We start from the raw sequence: 22,648 nt of genomic DNA on the forward strand, positions 1-22,648 counted from the left end.
CCTTGTTGTTTGGGCTTGTTTTATGGCGTTACCGGTGATGCTATACTTTTTGTCAAGCCTTTATTTGAGATATTTTTTGATGATGAATTTTTGTTTTCTTTCGTTCTACCTATTTAAAAAAAAATAAAAATATATAAGTCAAAGGGGGAGTTTGTTGGAGATTTATTTAGTTAGCTTTATATTTTTATAAGGCAGTGGTTTCTGAAATTTCTCAAATAAAGGCTTAACATCCGTCTGTGATGTCAGAGTATCTTCCTGCAGAATATTTTCTTTATCTAGAAATATCTGAATGTAATATTTTGTCTAGTATTTTCCTTTATTGAAGTGCGACCTTTCTATTTGAAATGGGGATTTGTTTCCTTTCTTGAATTCAACTACTTAAAGATAATTATGTTGTCCATTTAGGCCAGCCACATATTTTATTAAACAAGACGACTTTTGTTCGATGACCGATTTGTTCTTCATCGTGTTCTTGCTCCTTGATCATTATTCCGCTGTGCAAGTTCTTCATCCGTTGAAGTGCAATACCTTGAAGTGAATCACCGTCTTAGGGGAAACCTAAGTTATTACTACTAGAGAAGGGATTTTTAATCTTAGGGGGAGCTTAAGACTCAACTTCGGAGAAGGAGTTCTTCATGTTAGGAGGATCTTAAGATTAATCAGTGAAGGGAGTTTGTTGACTTGAGGAAAGATATCATCGTGAGAGGAATGTCACTCATCGTCGGAAGCCGAGGTGATTGACACTAATATTGTCAAGCTTAGTGGAAGCCTAAGTACACTTGAGAGGCAGTCTCACTGTGACGCCCCCCAAAGATCGTAAGGTAAAATCCGTCTTGTTCCCTTTTATTTTTGGGTTTGAAATTACATGGTAAGTGGTTAGGGGATTTTGGAATATATATATATATATATATTATTTAGGAAAAGAGAGGAGGAGTTAGGGTTTAGTGGGGTAAATGGTTATAAATGTGGAGTTAATGAGCCCTCGGTTTGCGTGCAGTGAAAAGAAGAAAATTAAATTCTTTTTTATTTTTTTCTCTCTTTCTTCCTTCTTTCAGCCCTCGCGAGCCTTTTCTTCCCCAACTCTTTTCCAACAACCGCTTGTGGTTCGATAGGTCATCACCACCTCCTCACGCCTCAGTCTAGTCGTGCTTCATCTGCCGCTCGACCGTGGTTCTTCTGCTTCCAGCCGCGCGAGATTTCAGTTGCAAGTCCAGCCATGCCGCTCGACCGCTGCTCTCCATCAACCGCGCCGTGCGATTGCTGCTTTTTGCTAGTCGCGTTGCACGTTGACGCTCTCTGCCAGTCGAGTTTCTTCGATTTTTCGTTCTCGTTCTTGCGTTCGCCAGTCGTCGATCGCTTCTGTTCTGCCAAGAACTTGGTCTTTGGTGAGATTTAAGTTTTTGGTTTTTAGTTAATGGGTTTTGAATGCCTATTGATTTTGGTCTAATTTAAGTTTACTCAGGGTACGTTGTTGCTTAATACGGGGTTTCAAGATATTTTTTCGGTACTTTCCAACAACATCAAAGTTCTCTTGGGTGCCTTTTGGTAGGCTATAATGGTTGTTCTGATTTAAATCTTGTTTTCCCCAGTTGGTTTGATGAATATTTGTGTTAATTGGATTTTAGAATTGAGTTTTGAAACATTTCAATTTGGCTTATGACTGGTTTGGATTCCGTACTTGGAGCTCAGGTGTAGTTCTGGTTAAGTCGACATTTTTGGGTAAGTGGTTTGGAGACTTTTGGTGCATTTTAGGTGAGTTAGGTTGTGTTTATAAGGATTGACATTAAATTGGTTTATTCTAGGGCAATTCGAGCATTTGACTTAAGTCAGAGGGATTTGATTGATAGTTGGAGTTTGGTTGTTAATTGTTCGATATAAATTCGAGGTAAGTGGTTTACTACCGGTTTGCCCTCAATCTCAAGCATGTGTTACGTATTGGTTCCTTAGTTGGAATAAACTATTTTGATATGCATACTGGTCAGATGAGAATTTTGAAAGCTTACGCTTATGCCACTATATGTCAATGTTGTATGTCGTTACAAAGTTTGATGGGTAGATAAATTATGAATTGTTGAATGATCTTGGCATGATTTTTGAGCTTGTTTGCATGCTTATGTCTGTTTGAGATTCTAGTGACTGTTAGTGTTGCCATTGGGCTATGCCCATTGCATGTTGTGAGCCTTTAGGCCACACCCTATACTTATGTACGGTGTCCCTTTTGGGACCACCACTTATGTTTATGTTAGTACCCACTGAGGTCACTATTTATGAAAGCATACCTTCGGGTTCGTCCCTTATGCCTATGCCTATGCCTATGCCTACGCCTATGATGTCCTTGTGTACTTTGATCCAATGGAAAAACTAACAGATCACTGAGTGGCCCCAGTAGTGGGCCGCCTATGATGTCCTTGTGTACTTTGGTCCAATGGAAAAACTAACAGATCACTGAGTGGCCCCAGTAGTTGGCCGCTTACTGAGTATACTTTTATACTCATTCTTTTCTTTTCATGTTTTTCAGTAAGGGTAACGATAGACCGGCGCATGACAAGAGAGATCCTGGCCTGGTCATTTGGACGATTTACTGCTTCTGCACTTAGGATTCATGTATTGGAGTCTAGTTTAGAAGTTAGGCATTTTAGAATCTTCTGAAATATTCATTGATTTTATTTATTGATTATTTAATCGTTATTCATTTTAAAGTCAGGTTAGGGGTACCTCGAACGGTATTATTATTATTATTATTATTTATGTTTTCTCACCTTTGCTTATTTGAGCATTATTTAAATTAAATAAATTTTTTTATCTCTTTTATTTTATTATTCTTTGAGAAAATGTATTGCCAAGCCTATTGATGCGCAGAAATTGGAAGTCAATTTTTACTCGACAACCAAATCCCGTGGACGCATTATGCGATGCATGTTCCTAAAATATGCATTGATGATCATGCATCGATGGTCATGCGTTGGAATGAAAATTGCATCAACAGATGTATGCGATGACCATGCATCCTGCCACAAGTTTTCTTGTGTTCACGCCAAGTATAACATGAACGCAAATTTCTCGAGTAATCTGAGGTCGAACACAGGGACTTGTAACTATATGTTTGCGGTGATTGTGCATGTGGCGGTTGAATAAAAGAATGAAGGGGATGTTTCTAAATTAATCCTACTCCTACTCCTATCTAACAGACAACACAATGAAAATATACATGAGAGGTAGAAATGTGACAAACCTTGGCATGAAATAAATGAATAGGAAAACGGATAAAATGCGGAGATGTTTTCATTGCAACCCTTAAGAGTGACCGCAAGGGAACCTTAGTCAGCATCAGACTATGCTATCATGTTACAACCATGCACGGTAAGTTATTTTCCAGTGCTCCTAATCCTAAGACGCATGTGTTGCATGCAAAAGTGTCCATAGAGCTTATTCCTAAGTCTCTACACTTGTCCTATGTGTTGATGCATGATGCATGAAAGCAAGGTAATCGCATACAATCGTATCCTATCTCTAGGATGCATGCGATGCGTTAATAACAAATAGTGCTCATTCCTAAGCGCCTATCTCTCGTATTATGTGATCTAATCTGACTCTCCCTAGCCTAGATTCTGACCTGACTTTTCCAAGCCTAGATCATGTCCTTAGACTACCCTCTCGAGTATCCCTAATGGACGAATGAAGCATACATAATATAAGATAATCGCATAAACTTCACTGACCTACGGTTGCTACTATCCCTAGTGAACAACGCATACTTTGCTTAATGCGTTCAACCACTTACCCTCTCGAGAAGTTGATTGTTGCTGACTTTACTCATAGACAAGCAATGTGTTAGCCCATAGACAGGCGTTGCAACAACTTTACACTAAGCAAATAAGATTACTCACATACTCGCGCAACGCACACCTCTCGGCGGTTTGCTCATGCTTCATATCCCTAATCCACATGACTAAGTATACAACCCAAACACTTCCACTAAGTGTTGCAATGAAAGTAAAGATGCTAAGCAAAAAGATGAAAATGAAGTCGAAGGAATAGAGAGATGCATTGAAAACACATTGCATTAATTTCTTAATTCAAAATGTCATACAATACATTTAGAAAAAGAAAGGAAAAGGAATGATCGGTTGGAAGCAAAACTTTGCTTTCAGCGGATGCGTGTCAAGGCTGTCGGTGGTGCCATGGATGAGTGGAGGAGCTGACTCTCTCGAGATCTAACTCCGATCGAAGGCTCCGGTTGTCACTCGGAATAGATGAAGGAAGTGAAGAACTCTCAGCGTCTTCTCACGCATTTTATCTGGATCACGGGGACAATTTCCGGGTGAGGGATAATCTCCGGATCCCCAGGATCCTCCTCAGATGCTTGGAATTATGCTCATCGGCTTCTATTTATAGAGTTTGGATCGCCGACAACATTAATTGGACTGCTCCGAGTCTGACGTTCGACGCGTTTGTCCTTTTTGAACCTCTGCTACCAACGACATGGTAGGTGAAATATCAGCATCAGCTTTGGATTTTCTTGAGGTAGATGCGTTCATTCCACCTACCTTGCGTTTATCCCACTAGAATGCATTGTCGCGTAGCCGCAATCATTCAATGACCGCATTCGCTTAACACCGCAACTTTACATGATGTCCGCAATCACCTGACGAGCGCAACTCCCATGTGATGGACGCATACGGCTGATTACCGCAACATCCATGCATTGATTGATGCGTTTGCCTTGCAATGGAGTGTTTCTCCGCATGCGGTTGTCTATGCGTTGGTCCGGTTTCAGTGTTTGCATTAATTTCCTGCATTGGCTACAAAGATAGAACATTGAACGCACAATTAATGCAAAATACTGGGTTAGCTGAGATTCGACATGCTGATCAGCGCAAACTATATTCTCGTGAATTCCTAGCATGATCGACGCAATTTCTGCCTAATGTCCTTCATAATTCTAAGTAAAAGGCCTAAGATGACATGCATTTCTGCATGTCATCTCACCCCCACACTTAATGCTGTGATTGGGGGTGTACATGCAATCATGCATTAGACATGGCTTAAGCTATGCATTTACGCCCATGCATCTGAGGTCATGCGTTAGAGTGAAAATGCATTAATCTAGTATGCAATGACCACACATTCCTAGTTTTCTTACGCTCGCGCCAAGTATAACCCGAATGCAAGTTTCTCGGGTAATTCGAGGTCGAACACAGGGACTTGTCACTCAATAATGCTTGTGAAGCAATGCGTTTGAGGCGACGAATAAAAATAAAACAAAGAAAGTTTAATGGATTTACATACTACTCCTACTCCTATCTAAACAGATTGAGCAATAGAAGACTTGCGATGAGAATAGGTAGATACACAACAACCATTAATGCATAGTAATGTTTATTATCTTAAATCGCTCGAGTATTCCCAGCTCGTCACACTAACGCATCACATACCTCTTGGTGGTTAGCCGCATAACTATATCTCTATAGTGCATGGTTGCGTCGAACATAAGATTGTGCCTTTCTCTAGGAACAATGCATACTTTGCTTTAGTGCGTTCCATCTCTTACCTTCGTAGGCAGTTAGACGCATCTAATTACTTATAGACAAGTAATGCAACAACCCATAGATAAGCGTTGCTACAGCCTTTCACCAAGAAAAGAGGATTAACTCACTATACTCGCACAACGCACACCTCTCGGTTAGTTGCTACATGTGTCCTATCTCTAAGTTACATGATTAAGTATACAATCTCTTTTGATAAATAAACTATGAAGGTAAATGATGATAAAGATAAAGATGATGAAGAAAATAGCATTGAAGGAATCAAGATATGCATTGATAACAAAATGTCTTAATATCTTAAGCTAAAATGTAATACAATACAGAGGTTAGAGGAGAAATGAAGGACTCTACGTCAAGGCTGCCGGTGGTGCAATGGATGAATGGTGGAGATGTCTCTTTTGAGCTTTATCTCCAGCGAAAGCTCCGGTCGTCACTCGGTTTGATTTGTGGAGGTGAAGAATTCTCACTAAAAATCTTGCTCAAGCTCTCATCTGTGATCGCAAACCTCTGCCTTGAGGCAGAAGTTCGGATGCTTTGAAATGAAGATCAAAGGGGCTATTTATAGGGTTTAAACGTTGACAGCTATCATGATTACGTTATGTCTCACTGCTGCCTTTGTAGCAGTATGGGCAATGCCACATTGTCTTATCTTGTTAATACTCCCAAGGTATGCGTTCGAGCTTGATTCAGCTGAAGTATCAACGTGTTCTACCCATCTTGCGATCGTCCTTCTATTATGGTTGTCACTCCGTGGCCGCAATCTCCAATTGATCATCACATTCGCTTGATCACCGCAACTTCCATGCGATGGACGACAACTTCCTGCGATGGATGCATTCGATCACTGCAACTTTCATGCGATGGACGCATTCGATCACTACAACTTCCATTCGATGGACGCATTCGATCACTGCAACTTCTATGCGATGGACGCATTCGATCACTGCATGCATTCGTCTATGCGATAGCTCGGTTTTCAGCGCATGCGTTTATCTTTGCGGTCACCTGGCTTCAGCGCATGTGTTTGTCTTTGATTGCTTATTTCCAACGCATGTGTTTGATTCCTGCGATAGCTACAAAAATAGACACTTTGGCACGGAGTAACGCATAATATTGGGGTCAGTGAGGATTTAGGTGCTAATCGACGCAAAACTCAATTTTTCGCAATTTTCAAGTATTATCACCGCAATTTCTATTTGTTAGCCCTCATGATTCTAAATAAAAGGCTTATAATATCTGACATTTCTGCCAGTTATCACCTATGCATGCATAAAGTAGCGTCCTAGAAACATATTAGAAATTTGGATCATTACACTCACATCTAGGGAGAGCCTAGGTGATCAGTGAGTTGAGCTTTACGTGAGTTACCATAGTGGTTGTGTATTACACATAAGTATTGCATTGTAAACTGCTTAACTCTTTAATATTAGCGGATTATCTTTCCTGAACATACTACTCCCCAGACGTAGGTGGTTCATCACCGAACTGGATTATCAATTTTTGTGTGTCTTTACTCGTTTACTTATAGTTAGTATTTTTATTGTTTCATTGGTTGTCAGTGCTTCCTGCTTAACATCTGAATGTCGAGTGATGAGTCATCCTAGCACTTTTTTCACTTGGCTACGAGGAGAGGAAAGATACTAATTGATTTTTTTAAAAAAATTTTGTTTAAGAAAATTTAAATATGATTTTGTGTCTTGTATTTTGTAATTTATTTTTCAATTCGGTGTTTGAAGTTTTAAGATAAGTATAGAGACATTCCATGAAATGCCTTTAACAATGTCTCTAGGAGACGTTTTTCACTTTTATTATTGTAATAACTCCAGAAAAAGAAATGAAATTATATTATTCATGAATTTTGTTATTTATCTTTAAAGAAATGTATTTCCAGTAGGAGAACCAATGAAATAGTGATAAAAATAGGGAAATTGCTGGAATGGACCTAAAAAGTAAAAACTTAAAAGAAATCACACTTTAAAAAGATGTTTTTACTGCCCTCTTCAGTGATTCAAAATTCATTTTTAACTTTTAGGTCATAAAAACATTAAAGGTCTAAAATATGGTACTTTACTTTTATACTTAAGTCTCTCTTTTCTTAATCTCGAAAAAAAACAAAAAGGCTATCTATGATTATTTTTCTCTTGGTGTGGTATTAGCCGTCACACGACCATCCTGATCAATGAGATCATTGTTGCTTTGGTAACATTATTTCCATTGGACTAAGATAAAAATATACCTGTGCATGGATAAAATCTTAAAATTGATCCTAACGTAAGTTTAATAATCATTTACACTCCGTTTGATAACTATTTTATTTTTTTTTTAATTTTTATTTTGATAACTAAATCTATAGACACTACTTCCACTTTCAAATTTCTTCGTTTATTATTTACTTTTTACCAATAGTTTAAAAAACCAAGCTAAAATTTGAAAAACTAAAGAAAGTAGCTTTTAAGAAGTTGTTTTTGTTTTTGGAATAATTGGCTAAGAATTCAACCATTGGACTTAAGAAAGATGCAAATCATTGTAACAAATGGGGAAAAAATAGGTTTAATTTTCAAAAATAAAAAATAAAAAACAAAATGGTTACTAAACAAGGCAGTTTTTCATTTTTAAAATTTGAAAATTAAGTTTAACACTCATTTCACCTCTAGTTTTTTTGATTTATTATTTATTTTTTTACCAATGTTTTCAAAAACCAACTCAAGTTTTAAAAACTAAAAAAAAAAAAAAAAATTAATTTCAAGAACTCAACTCTTTTATTTAAAAAATATGAACACTATTGTAAGAAATTGAGAGGAAATAAACTTAATTTTAATAATGAAAAATGAAAAACTATTTTTGTGTTTTTTATTTTTGAAAATTAAAACTCTAAACACAACATCTACTTCTAAATTTCTTACTTTGTTATCTAATTTTTTACCAATATTTCAAAAACCAAGTCAAATTTTAAAAACTAAAAATTAAAAAAAAAAAGTTTTAGTTTTAAGAATTTGGTTAAGAATGTTGGGTTTTATGTCCTAAAACTCATGGTTTTGTAAACAATAGAACTTATTCTGAAAATTCAATAAATTGTTATTGAATAGATGTTTTGCTTTTAGAAATCCAATAAACCTAAAAAATTCCTTGACTATTACATGAATACTTAAACTTTATATGAAGATATAAAAGTGGATCAGGTTCGAGTAAATAGCCAAAATGATCTATAGTATATGAATAAGGTTGGGTACCTTATTCTGGTAACATTATTGGATGCGTCCTGCTCCGTAGTTGTTACAAAAAGTTGTAAAGTGCTACAAACGAAGTGATCTTAATTCGTACATGTTTGGACATGAGGAGTGGGGGTGTCCCTGTGCAAAAGAGTTTGTACAAGATTGGTCCACGAAATTAGTCACTCTTACTTTATAATGTTGTTTACAATTTAAGACTGACTATTTCAAAGCGATGACCTAGGTAACTTGACCATAATCTCGAGCTAACTATGAATTCATGTTTATTCGATATTATTCTTAGATTTGCATAGGTGAGAGTTGGCTCAACAGCGTCGGCTCAATAACCCCCATTTCAAGGGTATAGACTGGATAGATAGTTGGGGACATAGGGTGCAAGATAGAATTCAGTCCTACTTGTTGTTAGGGATAATAGAGAGGTTGTTCCCTTAAGTGCTGATTCTAAGTCTTGAATAAAGAGCCCCACCCTCTCATTGGCCCAAGAGGGACTCGATTTTATTGATTGGATCACAAAAAAAAAATTGTTCATTAGAGGATCAGTGGGACTTAAGGAACAAGTGAAAATTTTGAAGGTAAAACAAATATTTGACCCAACCATTATTACAAACAACCTGTGAAGGGGTTAACTTATTAATCATGGTTATATCAAATGGACATAATATATCTACAATGATGAGAGTTCAACTATGGGCTTTAATGGAGTGACCCATTAACGAATGGGGACTAGTTTGGTCTAATGAGTTTAGCCGATTAATCTTGGATCATTGGAGCCCATGATCTGTAGGTCCACGAGGTCCCCCTACTAGCTCGAAAATGGATTAGCTCTAGAGTAGCGTGATAAATGAATTTGAAATATTCAAATTAGAATTAAACGGAATTAGAGAATAAATATTTAAATATGATTTAAATATATGAAGATGGATTTGTGTAAAATTAATTTAATATTAGATATTAAGTTAATTAGAATTATTTAAATAATTATTTATTAATTTTATTAGAAAATTAATTTATGAAATTAATTTGTAAAATTAATAATTTTGATTTTTTGAAACAAATGTGATTTTAAAATCAAATTTGGAATTTGGAAATGGAAAAAATGGTTTTTCCATTATCATCTTCAAGTAGCTCACCCATAACCCACCATCTTTAAGCTTCAATTACTCCAAGCATGAGTTGCATCTCATGTAGCTATTTTTCTTGCATGATGGTCTGCAATATATGAAGAGATTGGAGTGAATTTGAGGCAATCCAATTGATAGAATTTTGCTGAAAATTCGGGTTGAAGAAGGAGTTCTTCAAGTGGGTTGCTGCCGAGCTATTCTCCAAGTTCCCTTAATTCCAGCTTATTTTGAGTCCCACAACTCAATCTAGAGTACCAAGAGAATAGTGGGGAAGATCTTATGGTGGTCTACAACAAGATTTGGAGAGATTTGCAACTGAAAATCGAGATTTCAAGAGTTCTTCAATGTATGACTTGAAACCCATTTATTTCTGCAAGAGCATGCATTATATTCAGTCAAAATTAATGAATTAGAGTGCTTATCGATCCTTTTCTCTTTTCTGCGTACTGATACAATCCAACAATTGGTATCAGAGCATCATATAAACATTCAATTCGGTTTAATTTTGGTGTGGTGGGTGTTTTTCATGAGTTATATGAAACTGCTACACTAATATAGTTTTTCGAGTTTTGGCATTTAATTTCTCTTTGATTTCTCAATTAAATTTGTAATTGGCTCTTGTTTGATGAACTTATATGTGTTCTCAAGAGTCTGTAATTTATTTGGAGTCATTAGAGTTGAAATTAAGCTGGAATTAAAGAAACAAGTGAAGAAGACCGAGTTGCAGATTCTAGTTTTTTAGCCTTTGTTCATATCGTCATTGAGGTTTAGTGCTAGACGATCATTTAGCTTCAGGCGTTAGACGATGTGAAGAAAAGCTAGACAATCATGTAACTTCGGGTGTTGAGCATTGAAGTGTTGTGTGCTAGACGATCATGTACTTGCAGGAGTTAAACGATACGTTGAAGTGTTATACGATGGCGCTACACGATCTTGTAGCTTCACGTGGGAGCTAAACGATGCGTTGAAGTGCTATGCGATAGCACTACACGATTGTTTACCTTTGTGCGGAAACTAAACGATGCGTTGAAGCGCTATGCGATAGTGCTACATAATCGTGTAGCTATGCTGTGCTAAACGATCAATGAAAGGCGGTATATGATGTGCTCAGCGATCTTGTAGTATTTGACCGGCGTTAGACGATAGGGCTACATGATAGTGTTGGACACTAAACGATTGTGTAGCGTTGTCTGGCACTAGACGATGGCATTATGCAATAGATAGAAGACACTGCACGATCATATAGCTTAGTCAGGTGCTATGCGTTAGCTGCTACACGATCAAGTAAAGACTAAACGATCAGACAAACGCAAGACGATGGTCGTCAATGCTAAATGATGAGCCTTAGCGAGATATTGAGCATGGTGTGAGAGCAGTCAGTTCAACCGGTTCTCTTGAGGTCTGGTCCGGTTCAAACTCTGCTGGTCCAATTCAAGCATTTTGGTTCGGTTCGGAGCGATTCGAGCAATTCGGAAGCGGTTGAGAAGCTGTTTTGTAATAATTAGGCTCTTGCTTGTTTTTGTCAAAACTAAAACCATATCAATCTGTGTTTAATTATTTATGCATTTGATGTATGTTATAATTAAATAAATCTTGTATGTGCATATAGCATGCCATGTAGATTTAAAATCTCACCATAGGAAGCATGTTACATGCATTGAAAGTATGTTATAATTTGTTATAATATATAGTATGCATGTTAGGGTTTCTTGTATTTAATAATTGTTATATTAAATATTGAATGTCTTTATGTATGTTGTGGATGTTTAGCATGTCTAAAAGTTTTATTAACTTTTATAAAATTGGGTTAGACATTTAAACTCCATAACAAAGAACAGTTGCATGCTCACGTAGGTTAACCACTCGTTTTAATAGTTAAAATAGGTCGTTAAATTTGTAAAAATCGAGTTACAAACTCAATCGGTATATAATCTTGTAGAAGGCTGGGGGTATTTAAGTTGATGGTCTACGAAACACCTCCTACTTGGGGATTATAGTCGAATTATTGAGCATTGGTAACCGATTTTATGAGCATACGTGAGCGATGTGAGGCAATAAAACGATTTATCACCTAGACATCGTAGGTTGAAATCTATTTATAAGTGTTATACTTGGATAAAAAACATAGACTTAGGGTTATTTTTATTAGTCGAGAAAGAACATAAGTATAAATTTACCCTTTTAATAGAACACTTCAGTGGTAGTTCAATAATTAGTATATGATAAAGTTATTTGAAAACTTCAGTGGAAGATTAATAACATATACGATATGTTATTAACTCTTACGTCCCTAAGAGTTCACAATCTAGATTTAAGCGGTACTTCGTGTCACCCTGGAAATGACCTCCATTCGGAAAGTATTTTTCAGCTTAAATTTAGATTTCGGTGAATAAGAGGAAGCTGTTCGAACAGAAATCAAGTATACGATTTCAACTGCCACGTCTCCACATAGTTCACATCGTGAGATTCGTATGACGCTTCGTGTCATCCTGAAAATGACCTCCATTTGGAAAGTGGAAGTACGAGTCAATACCAAGGTGAATGGGGGAAGTAGTTCATAGTAAGTGGGTGAAGAAAATATGTCAACATATCCTGTAGTCTCTTCCGTTAGTTTGGACAGTGAGATTCCTATGTTACGCCTACTGGTTAGCTTTAAGCGGCCCTTTTCTAGTTGTTTAACGACGGTTATCCCTTCGGAGGGTTGCAACATAGGATTTGGAACAAGTTAAGCTTCAGAGATGGATTCGATTTCTTAGGTCCATTCCGATCCTTGACTCTCTACTTCGATAACATAGTTGGGACCGACCTCTGACGTCTGAAAACGGAGGGTTACACTAACAGAATTATTAAGTGTTAATAATTTTTGACCAAAAGCGGTACCTAAATGACTATCGAAATATGAGTTATTCTGGAGATAGTATTTAGTCAAGAATATCTTGCTGTAGTTCGTTGCAAAAGAATAATCTTGGTATATTATTAATTTTGCTAAAACTTGATTGGATTTTAAAGCAATTCACTTATAGAATTTGTTTATAATTTCAGAATGACGAGTTCAATAATACAATTATTGGCAATGGATAAACTGATTGGGGATAATTATGTGACCTGAAAATCAAATTTAAACATGATACTTGTGACCGAGCTTCTTATCCCTATTTCCATTGTTGTTTTGTATTCTGACTTATTTATAAAATGGAATTTGCATCTCTACATCTGTTTAATCTCTTCACATTGCGCATGAGTAACTAAATTTCTTAATGGGTTGAGAAGCACTTAGCTAGCATGACCTAAGATCTTCATTTTATGTGATCATCTTGTCTTATGTATGCGTCCATCACCCTTTAGGGATACTTGAAAGAGTAGTCTAAAGAAAGAACTTAGACTTGAGAGAGTCAGGTTAGAATCTAGGCTTGAGAAAGTCAGATTAGAACTGCATAAGCAAGAGATAGAGACTTAGAGATAAGTTATGTTTGCTATCATGCATCGCATGCACCCTAGAAATAGGATATGATAGTATGCGGTCGCCTTGTGTATGTGTGTATCATTCATCATCGCATAGACAAGTATAGATGTTTAGACATAAGTCCTATAGACATTATCGTATACATCGCATGCATCCTAGAAATTAGAAGTTATAGCATTTGCATTGAGAGATGACATGCTGTTGTGTGTGTGTAGCATGATCGCATAAATTGAACGCAATCTTAGGAAGTGTTAGCTAAATTCTTTCTCAACTCGTTCCCTACATACTCATTGTAACTTTCACTGTCATCGACCCTTTACTCAATTCTGCCGCATATGATCTATACTTAAAACAACACATCAACCACTTATTTGTATTTGTCACCGCAAAGTAATCAAAATTTACCAACGCATAATAACTCAGTAGTCCCTATGTTCGACCCTGGACTTACCAGGAAACCTAGTAAGATTTATACTTAGGTTTTACTAGGAAAACTTGCATGTGTAATGCATAGTTCACCATTGCAATTTCACATCATTATTTCATCACATTCACAACGCATCAAGTTTTTGGCGTCGTTTCCAGGGATTACGGTAGTATATATTACGCTAACGGTAATTTTCTTGATTTACTTTGCAGCTTTCAACCTCTGTGCACTGCCCTCCTTTGGTAAGGGAAGAACCGGGCGTCGTACGAGCGAAGGACAAGATCCTAAGACCAACTACGACCCAGAGATTGAAAGAAATTTCCGAAAAAGAAGAAGAAACAACCGCCGACAATAGCAAGAGAGAAATCCCAACATGGTGGAGCAACCAGAAGACAGAGCACCAAACGCAGATAATTTCATGGCGAACCCCATTCTCCTGGCGAATGACTGCAATAGGCCCATTCGGGACTATGCATCGCCCAACCTCTATGATTTCTCACAGGAATCATGAGGCTAGCCCTGGACGGATCGAGGTTCAAGATGAAGCTGATTATGCTGTAGATGATTTAGACTGCCGAACAGTTTGGTGGAAGACGTGGCGAGGATCCGCATGCCCATCTCCGAAGTTTTATTAAAATTTGCAATATGTTTGTGTTCCCAAACATTTCAACTGAGGAGGTTCAACTAATGTTGTTCCCATTTTTATTATACGATCAAGCAAGGAAATGGGCCTATTCTCTCGAACCAGGGGAGATAACATCTTGGGAATAAGTAGTTGAGAAGTTCATGAAGAAGTACTTCTCCCTGACAGAGAATGCAAGAAGGAGGAAGTTGATTACAAATTTTAAACAGGATATTTACGAATTGCTCAGTGATGCCTGGGTGAGGTTTAAGAGACTAGTGCGAGATTGTCCGCACAATGGCTTACCTGATTGTCTCCAAATGGAAATCTTTTATCACGATTTAAACCTTGCATCGTAGACGGCTACCAATGCGACAATAGTTGGAGGTCTGCTGGACAAAACGTATGACGAGGTGAAAAATATCCTTGATCGCATTTCGAAGAATCACAAAAACTAGAGGGAAAGCGATCAATGACTTAGAATTAAAGAAGGTGACGCAAGTAATGAGTCCATCGCATCCCTACAAAATCAAATGAATACAATGATGAATCTAATACAAGGCATCACAATCAGCGGCTCGGGAACACATCAAGGGCAGGTCAACACAATCGATCAAACGAGCGCAAGTTGTGACACTTGCGGAGAAGTCCATGCGATGGAAGAGTGTCCGAGGAATCCATAATTTGTTTATTTCGTAAAAAAGCTGCGATATCTAATTTTGTGAGGTTTGTCGTGGTAATATTATCACAAAACATTATATTTATATCAAAATTTTAATATGTATCAAATATGCAAAATAACATGTAATTTATTAATTATAATAAATATAAAAAAAACCCACCTACCTTTAAAACTTACCTTCAACGGGGAAAACAATAGAGCTCGTGCTGATAACGTGTTGTAAAATTAAGGAGCACAAGGGGAATATGGATATGGATAAGATATTATATGATAATAAAATAACTAAAATTATACAATTATGAAGATTGGAAAATTGGAAATGGGAAAATATATGAAATTCTCTTTTTTTCAACTCACCAATGTGTGCTTTTTTCATGATCCACCTGTTGGGGTTGATGCTCTAAATCTCGTAGGGTCCCATAGTTTGTAATTGTAATGTATAAACATTTTATTTATGTAATAAAATATGTGATGTTTTATTTCAAAATTAGTTGCATTAACCACAAACCAATAAACTAACATTCAAGGTTATCTTTGTAGCTTAAACATGTATGTAGAGACATATAGGTGGATCATGTTTAAGTGATAACCTAAATGGTATGTAGTAGATGGATAAGGTTGGATACCTTATCCTAGTGACACTACGAGTATGACCCACTTTGTAGATGTTACAATTGTTGTAAAGTGCTACAAATGATCTGATCCAAATCATTCATGTGGAGATATGTGAGCGGGGATATTCTATACAAAGAAGTTTGTATAAGACCGGACCACGAAGTGTTTAGTTTCATTATATAACGTCATTCATAATTGAGACTTTCATTTCATTAGGATGATCATAGGTAATATGACTTGGATCCTTATTGAGTTGTGAACTCCTGCCTATGAAAACGATCTTTTGATTTGTATAGGTGAGAGTGGCCAGATCACCGACTCAACAAGCCTACCAATTTGGGGATTCGTCTGATTGGGGAACTGGGAATACAGCTACACAAGTAGGAATTCACTCCTTCCCCAATGTTGAGGTAAGTAGATAAATTGCTCCCCTAAGGGCTGATTCCAAGGCTTGAACAATGTGGCACCACACCCTCTCCTAGCCCGAGAGAGGTTTGATCATATTTGGACATGATTTATTGTTCATTAGAGGGATTGGTGGTATTTAAGGAGTTAGATGTAACTATAGGGGCAAAACGGTAATTTTGGCTCAGTTGTACTTATGAGCAATTTGTGAAGGGTCATCATACTATTGATTGGTTATATCCAATGGACATAGAAATATATCTGTAGTGCAAAGAGTGCAGTTGTCGGTCTTTAGTGGAGTGCCCAACATTTAACGAATGGTGAATAATTTATTAAAGGAGTTTAATTAATTATTCACGTGCCATTAAAGCTTCAAGCTACAGGTCCATGAGGTCCCCTCTATAACTCAACGGGAATTAATGAGAATCAATCTTTGGATTAATTTGAATTGTTAAAATCAATTGAGGGAATTTTATAATGTATTTGATATATTATAAAATTTATTTGAGAGGAAATAAACATTTGAATAGGATTCAAATATTAATTATATGAATTTGATTCATATAATTAAATTTAATATAAATGAGATTTATATTAAATAGCATTGTTAAGAGAATATATGTTATAGGTTATATTGTATTTGATACAATATAGAATCTATAGGTTATGTGTCATAGATATAACATATAGTTTAATATATATATGTGTGTGTGTGTATGTATATATATTATGTGATAAGGTAGTTACCATATAAATATATATTAAAATAATTGATAAAAATAAATTAATTTAATTTAATTATTTTAAAAATCATTTTGGAAGGGAGTTGTAACTCTCTTCCCTTATTTTCTCTCTAAAACGTGGTAATAGGGAAGAAAAGAGAGGTAGTTCTTCTTCCTGTTGTGTTTTTTTCACAAGTGTAAGATAAACAGAAGAGTTCTGTGAGAGGATATGGAACATATCTTTTCCTCTCTATATTCTCAAATCTCTCTCTTCCAAAATAGCCAGAGCCCAAAAAACTCCTAGATTCTCATCTAGAGAATACAAAGGAAACATTCGTGGTGATGTCTTTGTTGAAGGTTAGATGGTTCGAGATTGATCGTGACAAGATTCAGAGAAGAAATTTCGTGAAGAAGAGTTCTTCAAAGGTAAGATTTCTAAAACCCTTTCTTTCCTGTTTTATGTTTTAAGCATGTTGCAATTATCTTTTAAATGCATAATTTGTTTGTTTTTGCTTTAAAATTTATATTTTGTAAGTTTTGGGTATTTGGTTCGATCCCATGCTTCTGTTCAAGGACCTTCAATAATTCATTCCGCTCAAGAACCTTCAATGGTTGCTTCAATTGGTATATTATGTAAATTTTGGGAATTTGATTCGATCCCAGATTTCTGGCCAAATTTTTCCAAAATTTTGATTTAATTTTACAGTGTTCTGGTGGGATTTTGTATTCTGTAATTCATGTGATGAATATTCTATGGAATGTATGATTTTTCGATTATTGGATGTTTTCAAGATTGGACTGTATAGATTTATCGCTTTCTTTTTATAAATTAGTATGTGAGGGCCCATGTTTTGGGGCATTTAAATGTGATTGAGTTTATATTTAAAGTTTTGAGTTGTTCGTGCTATTCTCGATGTATTTTTAGGAGAAAACGAAGTCCACTTTGGAAGAACAAGAAAGTTCGTTTGTTTGTTGCTAGGCGATTTCTGTTATGCAATGGCACTTGGTGTGAGATGCTATGTGATAGCACTGTGCGATCGTGGCTATGCAATAATGCTATGCAATCGTGGTTATGCGATAACCCTATGCAATCGTGGATATGCGACAACACTATGTGATAACACTATGCAATCGTAGCTATGTGATAGCTTTGTGCTATTGTTGCTATGTGATAGCATTAGATGATCGTTGCTATCCGATAGCATTATACGATAATGGCTTGACGTGGCATTGGATGTTCATTGCTATGTAATGGTTGCGGGTGATGTTGGATGGTTCGGGTCGAGAATTTCAAGACCCAGTTCACTTGTTTCGAATCGGTTGATTCTTTTTTTTTTCCTTGATAGTTAGTTTTATATTTTCTCTTAGGTGTCCAATCCTGATCCGTTAATTATTTTTAATTTATACATGTGATGTATGAATTTCATTTAATATATGCCATATAGTATAAAATCCCACTATAGGTTATGCATTTAATTTTCATGCATAATTTATATGATAATTGTTATAATATATGTTTAGATGCATGTTTTAATTTACATCATACTCATGCATCTTATAATATAAATGTTATAATATATGCATGCATGCATTACTAACATATACATGCATCATTTATATTATAAGAGTTATAATATACAGTATGAATGTATGTTTAAAGTATGTTATTAATGATTTCATTACTTTACTATATAATTGTTATGTATGTTAGTAATAAAATGAAATTGCATGAAGCATGTCACCACTTTAGGGTGTAAATGATAGGTGTAATTACTAATATATCTATCCACATCTCTACCCGCATTACCGGAATCTAAATCAAATGGGTCTTGTATAAGGCCAGCACACTGTTGGATTTATAATTGTTATAAAATTACCTAAGTTTCCTTATGAATGGTTTTAATTTATTTCATTTACTTATAATTGTTATAACAAAATGATATTAAAAATTAAAATCAATAATTAAGAGTTGCATGTAAATCTTAGGTTAAAATCATTTTTTAAAATTGTTTTAAAACATGATTCAGATAGAGCTAAGATCATATTTTTTAATGAGATTATAAATATAAGTTTAATCTTTTAATCGGTTTAATAGGATTAGATTGATTCTTAATAAAAGTTTAATAATATAACAAATGTATCTATAAGGAACCTTTTGTCTAAGATGAGTTCTGTCTAGGCTGGTATATATAAGTTGATGGAAATGTAACACCCCTACCTGGGAACTTACCTGGAAAGATGAATTAGATTTGTTACAAGCATGTAAGTTTGATGAAAGTTTGTTAAAGAGTTTAATGAACTTTAATCAAAATTGTTTAAATTATCCAAAGGTAAGTGTTATTTTTTGGGCAAATTAAACAAACACTTAGTTAAAATTAGTAGCCGGATTTTTCTAAGTTAATTAACCCTAGGTAAGACGCTCAGTGGGAGGAAAATTGGTATATGATACTTCATTTCATCATCTTCATGTTTCTCTTTAAAATTCACATCGTGAGGTCTATATTCGGCCTCGAGGCACCATGGGTGTCTCCCTACGGGTGACATTTGTATATATCAATATCAAGGTGAATGGATAGAGTATTTATAGTAAGTGGGAGCGGGACGTGTGACAACGCATCTCTCGGTCTCTCTCACTAGTTTGAAGTAAAGTTTCATGCATGGCCTCGTGGCACCGTGGGTGTCCCCCTAATAGAAAAGGTTGCTTTAGTTTCATGTCCCAATCAATTTTTTTCCTACGATTAGCTCATTGGGGTGGAACTCTAGGATCTACAATGAGGGGTTACACTTACAAGAATTGTTAAATGAGTTTAACAAATTTTGGACTGAACAATGGTGACTAATAGTGATAATAACATGGAGTTATTCTGTCTATTGGTTGAGAATGTCTCATTTCAGTGAACAGACACTTGATCATCCTACGGTGACTTTTGTCCTGCCTCACTGAAACATCATTGCAAAATAGATGTCACTTAGGGTACATTAGATATTTTGCTAAAATTGATTGGTTGTCTTGTTGGTTTAATGCAAATAAACTAATTATAAATAATTTTTATAGTTTCAGCAAATTTATTTCACAATGACTTATGTGACCTTAAATCTACTCGACCCTAATAAATTAACAGGCGAAAACTACACTTCATGGAAAAACACGATCAACACAATACTTATAATCAATGACCTTCGTTTTGTCTTGATGAAGGACTATCCTCCCATTCCTGCTCCAAATGCTGCTCGAAATATTCGAGAAGCATACGATTGTTGGACACGACAAACAAAAAGGTCCAAGCATATATCTTGGCGAGTCTTTCCGAAGTCTTGGCCCAGAAGCATGAGCCCATGCTCACAGCCCGTGAGAACATGGAGTCCCTGAGGAGAATGTCTGAACAACTGTTCGCACAGCTCATGCATGATGCTCTTAAACATATCTTCAATGCCCACATGCAAGAAGGGGCATCTGTTCAAGAACATGTTCTCAACATGATGGTCCACTTCAACATGGCGGAGATGAATGTGTCCTACACTTCTGTAGTAATGCTGTTTTGAACAGGATTAATTACAACCTAACCACCTTGCTCAACGAGCTACAGAACTTTCAGTCCTTGATGAAAACCGAGGGATAGAAGGGTGAAACAAATTTTGCTTCATCCTCTAAGAAGTTCCACAGAGGTTCAACCTTTGAGACATAGTCTTCTTCATCCTCTAAGAAGTTCCACAGAAGTTCCACAGTGGAAGAATAAGAAAGGTGGAAGGGGAAAGCTAACCCACCAGCTGTTGCTCAAAAGAAAGTCAAGGTTGCAACGACAATTTGTTTTCATTGCAACCAGGAGAGACATTGGAAGAAGAACTGTCCCAAGTACTTGACAGAAAAGAAGAAGATCAAGCAAGATAAATATGATTTACTTATTTTGGGAACATGTTTAGTAGAGAATGATGATTCTGCCTGGATTATGGATTATGGCACCACTAACCACGTTTGTTCTTCATTGTAGGGAATTAGTTTCTGGCGACAACTTGATACTGGTGAAATGACGATGCAGGTTGGAACTGGGCAAGTCGTCTCGATTGTGACAGTGGGAGGTCTCCAATTGACTTTACAGAATAAATTCATTTTACTAGAAAATGTGTACGTAGTTCCTGGTTTAAAAAGGAACTTAATTTATGTAAAGTATTTGTTAGAAAAATCTTATTGTATCAACTTTCATGTAAATAAAGCGTTTATTTCCAAAAATGGTGTTGATATTTATTATGTGAAACTGAAAAACAACCTTTATGTGTTAAGACCATTAGCAACTAAAGCACTTCATAACACTGAATTGTTTAAAACTGCGGTAGCTCAACATAAAAGACTTAAAATTTCTCCTAAAGAAAATGCCCAACTTTGGCACCTAAGATTATGACACATCAATCTCAATAGGATTGAGAGATTGGTGAAGAATGGACTTCTAAGTGAGTAAAAAATTCTTTACCAATGTGTGATTCAAGCCTTGAAGGCAAAATGACTAGAAGACCCTTTACTGGAAAATGTCACAAGACCAAGGAACCTCTAGAGCTGGTACATTCAGACCTCTGTGGTTCTGAGGTTCGATCAATGTTAAAGTAAGGGGAGGTTTTGAATATTTCATCATTTTTACTGATGATTATTCAAGATATGAGTATGTTTATTTAATGCAACATAAGTTTGAATCTTTTGAAAAGTTCAGAGAATTCAAGGCTGAAGTTGAAAATGAATTAAATAGAACTATTAAGACATTTTGATCTGATCGAGTTGGAGAGTTTATGGATCTAAATTCCAAAACTATTTGATAGAACATCAAATTGTATCCCAACTTTCAGCATCTGGTACACCTTAGCAGAATGGTGTATCAGAAAGGATAAATCGAACCTTGTTGGACATTATTCCGTCTATGATGAGTTACGCTTCCTTACTTGACTCGTTTTGGGGTTATGCAATAGAGATTGTAGCGTATATTTTGAATTCCATCCAAAAGTGTTACCAGAAAACCTCTGGAATTATGGAATGGTCGTAAATCTAGTTTACGTGATTTCAAAATCTAGAGTTGTTCAGCACATGTGCTTGAGGAAAATCCTAAAAAATTGGAATCTTGTTCAAAATTGTGCCTAAGGAACGAGAGGTGGTTTCTTCTTCAACCTTGAGGAAAATAAAGTGTTTGTATTGACAAACGCTACTTTTCTAGAAGAAGACCACATAAGGGAACATAAGCCCCGTAGTAAAGTTGTGTTGAATGAATTTTCCGAAGAAACTACTAAACCTTCAACAAGAGTTGTTGAAGAACCCAACATCTCAACAAGAGTTGTTGAAGTTAGATTATCTAGTATGTCAAATCCACCTCAAGTGTTAAGGGAACCCCGACGTAGTGAGAAGGTTGCGAAGTCAACTGTCCATTATATGGGTTTAATGGAAATCCTAGCTATGGTAGCTGATGGAGATGTTGAGGATCCATTTTCTTATAAGAAGGCAATGGAGGATGTTGACAAAGATGAGTGGATCGAAGTTATGGATCTCGAAATGCAGTCGATATACTTCAATTCGGTTTGGGATCTTGTAGATCTACCTGATGGGGTTAAATCTATAGGTTGCAAATTGATCTACAAGAGAAAACGGGGTGCTGATGGGAAAGTGCAAACCTTTAAGGTTAGACTAATGGCAAAGGGTTATACTTAAGTTGAGGTAGTCGACTATGAAGAGACTTTCTCCCATTTACCATGATCCTTCTATCCATTGCCTCATAGTATGACTATGAGATTTGGTAGATAGACGTCAAGACTGCCTTTTTGAGTGACAATTTTGAGGAGA

At 36.1% G+C, this 22,648-nt stretch overlaps 1 long non-coding RNA gene and 1 other non-coding gene across 3 annotated transcripts; one reads left to right on the forward strand and one right to left on the reverse strand.

Annotated features, from left to right (window-relative positions):
- Nucleotides 1–978: 978 nt before the first annotated feature.
- LOC120076769 lies at nucleotides 979–15,547 on the forward strand. Of its 2 annotated transcripts, none has more exons than XR_005481639.1 (3): nucleotides 979–1,719; nucleotides 1,803–1,885; nucleotides 14,000–15,547. It is a non-coding gene; the product is annotated as an uncharacterized LOC120076769 (long non-coding RNA). The 2 variants fall into 2 exon arrangements; XR_005481638.1 differs by lacking the exon at nucleotides 14,000–15,547 and adding an exon at nucleotides 2,519–2,977.
- LOC120076978 lies at nucleotides 14,607–14,713 on the reverse strand. Its single transcript, XR_005481721.1, has one exon. It is a non-coding gene; the product is annotated as a small nucleolar RNA R71 (small nucleolar RNA).
- Nucleotides 15,548–22,648: the final 7,101 nt, after the last annotated feature.

The sequence above is a fragment of the Benincasa hispida genome, chromosome 4 (genome assembly GCF_009727055.1).
Source record: "Benincasa hispida cultivar B227 chromosome 4, ASM972705v1, whole genome shotgun sequence".
Lineage (NCBI taxonomy): Eukaryota > Viridiplantae > Streptophyta > Magnoliopsida > Cucurbitales > Cucurbitaceae > Benincasa > Benincasa hispida.